Here is a 7636-nt window from a genome sequence, read left to right on the forward strand (position 1 = left end):
GCTCCAACACGACCTGAGCTCCAACACGACCTGAGTTCCAGCAGGACCTGAGCTCCAGCAGGACCTGAGCTCCAACACGACCTGAGCTCCAACAGGACCTGAGCTCCAACACGACCTGAGCTCCAACACGACCTGAGTTCCAGCAGGACCTGAGCTCCAACACGACCTGAGCTCCAACAGGACCTGAGCTCCAACACGTCCTGAGCTCCAACAGGACCTGAGCTCCAGCACGACCTGAGCTCCAACAGGACCTGAGCTCCAACAGGACCTGAGCTCCAACACGTCCTGAGCTCCAACACGACCTGAGCTCCAACACGACCTGAGCTCCAACACGACCTGAGCTCCAACAGGACCTGAGCTCCAACACGTCCCTCTGAAGAACATCACAGCCACGAGCTAGTGTTAGCGTTAGCATTAGCATTAGCCTACAGTTCTTCAGGGTTACACCCTTATAGTCAGAAAGTCCACTAGTCAGAAAGTCCACTAGTCAGAAGGCCCTGTAGTCAGAAAGCCCACTAGTCAGAAAGTCCACTAGTCAGAAGGCCCTGTAGTCAGAAAGCCCACTAGTCAGAAAGTCCAGTAGTCAGAAAGCCCTGTAGTCAGAAGGCCCTGTAGTCAGAAAGCCCACTAGTCAGAAAGTCCACTAGTCAGAAAGCCCTGTAGTCAGAAGGCCCTGTAGTCAGAAAGCCCACTAGTCAGAAAGTCCACTAGTCAGAAAGCCCTGTAGTCAGAAGGCCCTGTAGTCAGAAGGCCCTGTAGTCAGAAGGCCCTGTAGTCAGAAAGCCCTGTAGTCAGAAGGCCCTGTAGTCAGAAGGCCCTGTAGTCAGAAGGCCCTGTAGTCAGAAGGCCCTGTAGTCAGAAGGCCCTGTAGTCAGAAGGTCCTGTAGTCAGAAGGTCCACTAGTCAGAAAATCCTTCCCTCTTCTCTTGTTTGTCAGTAACATTTCTCTTGAACAGTTGAATGTTTATTTGATGAAAGCAACAGGAAGAATCCCTGGATCAGGGAAGAATTAATAAACTTTTGGATGTTTACCAATTCAAAACGGCTGCAACATCAACATTTTTCGAGACATTAACAGGAAAACACATAATCATGAATAACAGCATCGGCTAAGACCAACGTGACTTCATTTGTTGGTTTACAAACCACCAATGTTTATTAAAAGAAAAAGATTTAAAATAAAATGAAGGTTGTAGAGCTCGAATTACTGAACATTTTCCAAGTTGTTGCCTGAAAATCAGACAATTATTAAATCTGTTCCACTTAAGACGACATTTCCACACAAATCATTATTTCCTCAAACATTTTTACTGTATTTTAAGGGTTTAATATATTTATTACTTTTAATATTTACTTTTTTTATATTTAAAACTTGAAATACAATTTCATTTGTAACAATCTGTAACGCGATCTGAACATGGACTTTCTGACTAAAGAACCTTCTGATGATCAGACCGACTCTGATCTTCACTCAGTCACTTTCACCTTTTAGCTGGAATTTAAAAGTTTCTCACTTTTTCAGTTTTTTTTAGGTTTAAAATTGTACTTCCTGTTTGACGGTCATGACATCACACCGGAACCATGAGTAAGATTCCATAACCGTTACTATAGCAACAACAACAACACAGTGTCAGAGTCTGGGCCCAAAAATAATCTCTGAATCACAAACTGATGTTTATTATATTATTATTAAATCATTCCAAATGTTCTGTTCTTTTCCTTTCGTTGTTTTTCTGACACTTGTTCTGCTTCACACATGGACTTTTATATGTAAACATTTGACCAATCACATTTCAGCGTCACTTGTTGCCGGGCAGAGTCAGAGTCTGAGGCCTTCACACTTCGTCTGCAGGAACTTGAACAAAAAACAAACGTCCATCAAACTGTCGCTTCAACCAATCAGATGAAACGGTCACCTGACAGTCGACACGGGCACAACAACAGTGCTTATTGATATTTACTGCAGGTTTTATCTCCAGGTTAAAGATCCACTGTGTAACTTTTCTGGTGGAGGCTTTACGCCGCCTGCTGGTCTCCGTGGAGATGTCACAGTTTTGCCTTGATTTTCCCACAGTCTGGGGAATAAACCCGGTGATCACAGCGGAGGCAGGTGACAGGTCGGATCTGCGGAGAGGCGAGCGCGAGCAGGTCAAAGGTCACGAGTGAGGGAGCTGTTTTTCCCGTATCCGTGGAGACCGGCCGAGGAGATGACGCTGGACACCTGGACACTCCAGATCTTCGCCGACACAGATCTGACGCACACGCGCACGTCCTGGTTTTCGCAGGGTCGGCTCCACGTTCCCACAGCTCTAAGGTTTTTCTCCAAATAAAACTCTAAGTCAAGTCTTTTTTTTTTTACTCCACATTTAAAGAGACGATTCAGAGTCATTCAGAGCTGAAAGAACATAGAGCTGAGAGAACATAGAGCTGTGAGAACATAGAGCTGTGAGAACATAGAGCTGAGAGAACATAGAGCTGAGAGAACATAGAGCTGAAAGAACATAGAGCTGAGAGAACATAGAGCTGAGAGAACATAGAGCTGTGAGAACATAGAGCTGAAAGAACATAGAGCTGTGAGAACATAGAGCTGAGAGAACATAGAGCTGAAAGAACATAGAGCTGTGAGAACATAGAGCTGTGAGAACATAGAGCTGTGAGAACATAGAGCTGAGAGAACATAGAGCTGAGAGAACATAGAGCTGAGAGAACATAGAGCTGTGAGAACATAGAGCTGAGAGAACATAGAGCTGAGAGAACATAGAGCTGAGAGAACATAGAGCTGAGAGAACATAGAGCTGTGAGAACATAGAGCACACACACACACACACACACACACACACACACACAGACACACACACACACACACACACACACACACTCGGTAACCCACGGCGACGCTGCTCTGTTCTGTTGCTCTGCGGTCGCCGTAGAAACGTGTGAAAGCAGAAGTGGCGCCTTCTCCGCAGACCTGACCTGGAACTGGGCCCAGCGCCGCCGTTTCCTGCTCGTCTCAGTTCGACGCTTTACCGTGCGGAACGTCGCCATGGAGACGAGGAAGTGCACGGCAGCGCAGCGGAAAAGTGACGCAGTGCAGCTTTAAGACGAACGACTCGCACCGACGGACGGACGCAGAGTTTGGAGGAATCTTTCGAAAACGGCGAACGTCAGATGTTCTCCCCGTGAGTCAGATTGAGTCAGATGCCCTCCCCGACTCCTTTAAAATGTCACTTCTGATTTGAAAAACACAAATGTCAGTGTCATTTTCCCTCCAAAACCCACAGAAACGACCTTCACGTTTCCTCCGGCGACTTCACTCTGAAAACGTCTCCGATCAGACCAAGATTTTCAAACTCGTCTCAGGTTCATCTTGTTTTCACATTTTTCATCGACTTAAAAAAGTGTCACATATTTTTCTCCCGTGACTCGACTCGACAGAAAATCTTAAATTTTGGCGAAAAATGTTTAAAAGAAGAAGCGACAATCCATTTACAAGAACTTAGATCTAGAATTTAAAGTCTTTGAATTTATTCTCAGGTCGTGAACACTCAGGATAAACTGGTTTTAAGTCTCTGTTTATCTAGAATTTAGCAGAATTTACAGAATTTTATCTAAAATTTGACTCTTTGAACTTATTTCCAGCCCGTGAACTCTGAACATGAACATTTCTCTACTCGAAGTCATTTTCTGAAACATTTAAGAGTTTAGATCTTAAATTTTAGACAAACTTTCTGCCGTTTACAAACCTGAGTCGGCGTCTACAGTTGGTCTAGAACTGGTCCTGGTCTGGTCCTGGTCCCCACACGGTGAAGACGTGGTTTAGTCCCGGTTTAGACCCGGTTTCAGGCCTGGTCGAGACCCAGTTGAGTCCTGGGAAAGTTCTGTCTCAGATCACAAAGCACAAAATGAAGATTTTGAGGTTTCACCAAAAAACAACCGCTTCCTGTGCGTGAGCAGCAGCCAATCAGAGCGCAGCGTTTAGAGCAGATCTGAACCCGGTCTGAACGAGGTCTAAAACAGGACTAAAACAGGTCTAAAACCAGGTCTAAACCAGGTCTAAACAGGTCTAAAACAAGGTCTAAAACAAGGTCTAAAAAAGGTCTAAAACAAGGTCTAAAACAAGGTCTAAAACAGGACTAAACCAGGTCTAAAACCAGGTCTAAACCAGGTCTAAACCAGGTCTAAAACAAGGTCTAAAACAAGGTCTAAAACAAGGTCTAAAACAGGTCTAAACCAGGTCTAAACCAGGTCTAAAACCAGGTCTAAACCAGGTCTAAACCAGGTCTAAACCAGGTCTAAACCAGGTCTAAAACAAGGTCTAAAACAGGTCTAAAACAAGGTCTAAAACAGGTCTAAAACAAGGTCTAAAACCAGGTCTAAACCAGGTCTAAAACAGGTCTAAACCAGGTCTAAAACAAGGTCTAAAACAGGTCTAAAACAAGGTCTAAAACAGGTCTAAAACAAGGTCTAAAACCAGGTCTAAACCAGGTCTAAACCAGGTCTAAAACAAGGTCTAAAACAGGACTAAACCAGGTCTAAACCAGGTCTAAAACCAGGTCTAAACCAGGTCTAAAACAAGGTCTAAAACAAGGTCTAAAACAGGACTAAACCAGGTCTAAAACAGGTCTAAACCAGGTCGAAAACAGGACTAAAACCAGGACTAAACCAGGACTAAACCAGGTCTAAAACCAGGTCTAAAACCAGGTCTAAAACAGGACTTAAACCAGGTCTAACCCAGTTCTAAATCAGGATTAAAGAAGGTCTAAAATAGGACTAAACGAGGACCTAGACTAGGACTAAACCAAGTCCTGAACCAGGACTAGATCCAGACTAAACCAGGACTTAAGCAGGTCTAAACCAGGACTAGACCAGGACTAAACAGGGTCTGTGTGTTCAGATCAGATCCTGCAGTGTATTTTGGTGTTTGGTTTAAAATAAATCCAACAGTTTTACTGAAAAGAATAAAAATGAAATAAAATTAAAAAAAAAAATAAAATAAAATAAAATGAGTGAAACAGATTTGAGGCGTTTTTGGTGTGACTCGTTTTACAGTGAGTGAGAGTTTAACGGCAAAACTCTGTCACAGGAAACCACAAGAGCACCTCCTCCACATCCTGAACCAGGTCTGAACCAGGTCTAAACCAGGTCTGAACCAGGTCTGAACCAGGTCTGAACCAGGTCTAAACCAGGTCTGAACCAGGTCTAAACCAGGTCTGAACCAGGTCTGAACCAGGTCTAAACCAGGTCTGAACCAGGTCTAAACCAGGTCTGAACCAGGACTAAACCAGGACTAAACCAGGTCTAGATTATCAGAGACAGAAGAATGAGAAACTAGACTTTTATTTAACTTAAAAAACATAAATTGTTCATTTCAGTTTTAAAATCACTTCATTCTATTCAAAATTTCGACATGAACATATGAAAAAGTTCGATGATCTTCTCAATCTTCTAAATGAAAAACGAATCAAATAAAAGTGTGTAGTTGTTGTTCAGGGAGACTCAGGTCCGTGTCTCCTGGAGGTGAGGACAGTTCAGCTCTTCACCGTCTGGACCATGAACATAAATCTGACACAACAACACATTTTAGGTTAAATCTAAACGGGATGTTGTTTTATCACAGGATGATTGAGTTTTGACGTGCAGCAAAACAACAAACAACAACTCGCTCCAAAAGGTGGAGGGAGTTCAGGTGGAAGTGTTTTATAGAGACTTTGCACCGTCACGTGTCGCCACGGCAACGGTCCCTACGCCGCCATGACACCGGACACACTACGTCACTATGTCACTATGTGACTACGTCACTACGTCACTACGTCACTATGTGACTGACTTCAGCAGCGTCGGAGAAACATGGGCAGGTGTTGTTGTGTATTTGGTTGTTCTGGACCAGGAGAGTCAAACTCATTTTGTTCCGGGGGCCGGATCAGAAAACTATAAATGTGCCATAAAAACTCATGTTGGTATACGTCAAATATACCTCAAAAATAACAAGAAGTTCAAATATTTGTGCAGAGAAACACAAATCTATTACACAAATCTTTTTAAATTGATGAACTCTTTCTTTTACAAAATATTATAATATTATGAACAACCTGAAACTTTAAGAAAAATACAATTTCAACACAAAGTTTGAACATGAACTTGTCTGTAAACAGAATAAGTCCATTTTTGTTGTAAAATCCTGCACTCGGCTCCACTTTTCTCATGTTGGACATTTTTCTGATGAGGGTGTCACGGTCAACAGTCAAAACCATCGTCCTTTAAGACGTTTGGAAAGAGACAAGTCTTCATTTGTGCTGCTCTGGTGGGAGGGGCCACGTACAGAGACGCTGGAGACGCTGCTGTGATAAACACCACACAAAATTAACACCATTTTAATAGAAAATATCATTACAATATTTTAGCAGAAAATCAGCCAAGGGCCAGATTAAAAGTGTTGGAGGGCCGGATCTGGCCCCCGGGCCGTATGTTTGACACCTGTGATGTAGAAGCTCTGAAAAGGATAAAACGATTCTATTCTTCACTGTTCCTCTGGAAATGACTCATCAGGATCAAACAAGGGAAATATCAAAAAAAAAAAAGTGAATTATGGTTAGAGAACATAAACCACGAAGAGATTTCCAGTGGTCCCATCAAGACACACTCACGTCACTTTCATCAAGGTGTTTGTTATTTAAATAGTTTCATAGTTTATTTAATGAGAGAAACACATTTACTGAACTAAAATGTAAAAAGAAACATTTGCAGTGTGAGTGTGAGTAGAAACTGGATGTTCCAGCACATATAAACATGTCACTCGTCGTAGGACCAGGTTTTCTTTATTGTCTTGTTTATCCACAACTTTGTCTTCTAGAATTAATCATTTTTTGTGAGTGGATCTTTGTAACGTTTGTGAGGATCTTTTCATGGTCGATTCTTTGGAGGTTCGACTCACAGACTCTTCGACTCGTGCGTCGTGTTGATCACAGGAGCCAGTGTGGGTTCATTAAATCATAAACTAGTGCAGCTTTTAGTTCAGTAAATGTTCTTCTCTCATTAAATAAACTATGAAACTATTTAAATAACAAACACCTTGATGAAACTTCAGGTAACTTGATGGGACCATTGGAAATCTCTTCGTGGTTTATGTTCTCTAACCATAATTCACTTTTTTTTTTGATAATTCCCTTGTTTGATCCTGATGAGTCATTTCCAGAGGAACAGTGAAGAAATTAATCGTTTTATCCTTTCAGAGCTTCTAGAACAGGCATGTCCAAACTGTGGCCCGGGGGCCAAATGCGGCCCTCGGACACATTTTTCTTGGCCCTCAAGCTTCCAGGTAAATTGACCCAAATGACCTTGCATCAATTAAAAAGTAATTTTTTGCTGCAAGTTTTTTGAAAATCTACCTTGATAAAGCAAATATTTAAGATTTCGTGTGTAGTTTAAGGATTTTAGCATGAATAAAGACTGATGGCTCATTCTAACATGATAAACATATTTCAATTATTCCCTGTACTGAGCATCAGTCTACGGTCCTCGATCGGCCTCTGCTTCATCTGTGTTTAGAAATGTGGCCCTTGACGAAAAAAGTTTGGACACACCTGGTCTAGAACAACCAAATACACAACAAAACCTGCCATGACATAGTTTCATAGTC

The sequence above is a fragment of the Boleophthalmus pectinirostris genome, unplaced genomic scaffold, assembly GCF_026225935.1.
Source record: "Boleophthalmus pectinirostris isolate CB_2022bp ecotype Guang Dong unplaced genomic scaffold, ASM2622593v1 HiC_scaffold_17, whole genome shotgun sequence".
Taxonomy (NCBI): Eukaryota; Metazoa; Chordata; class Actinopteri; order Gobiiformes; family Gobiidae; genus Boleophthalmus; species Boleophthalmus pectinirostris.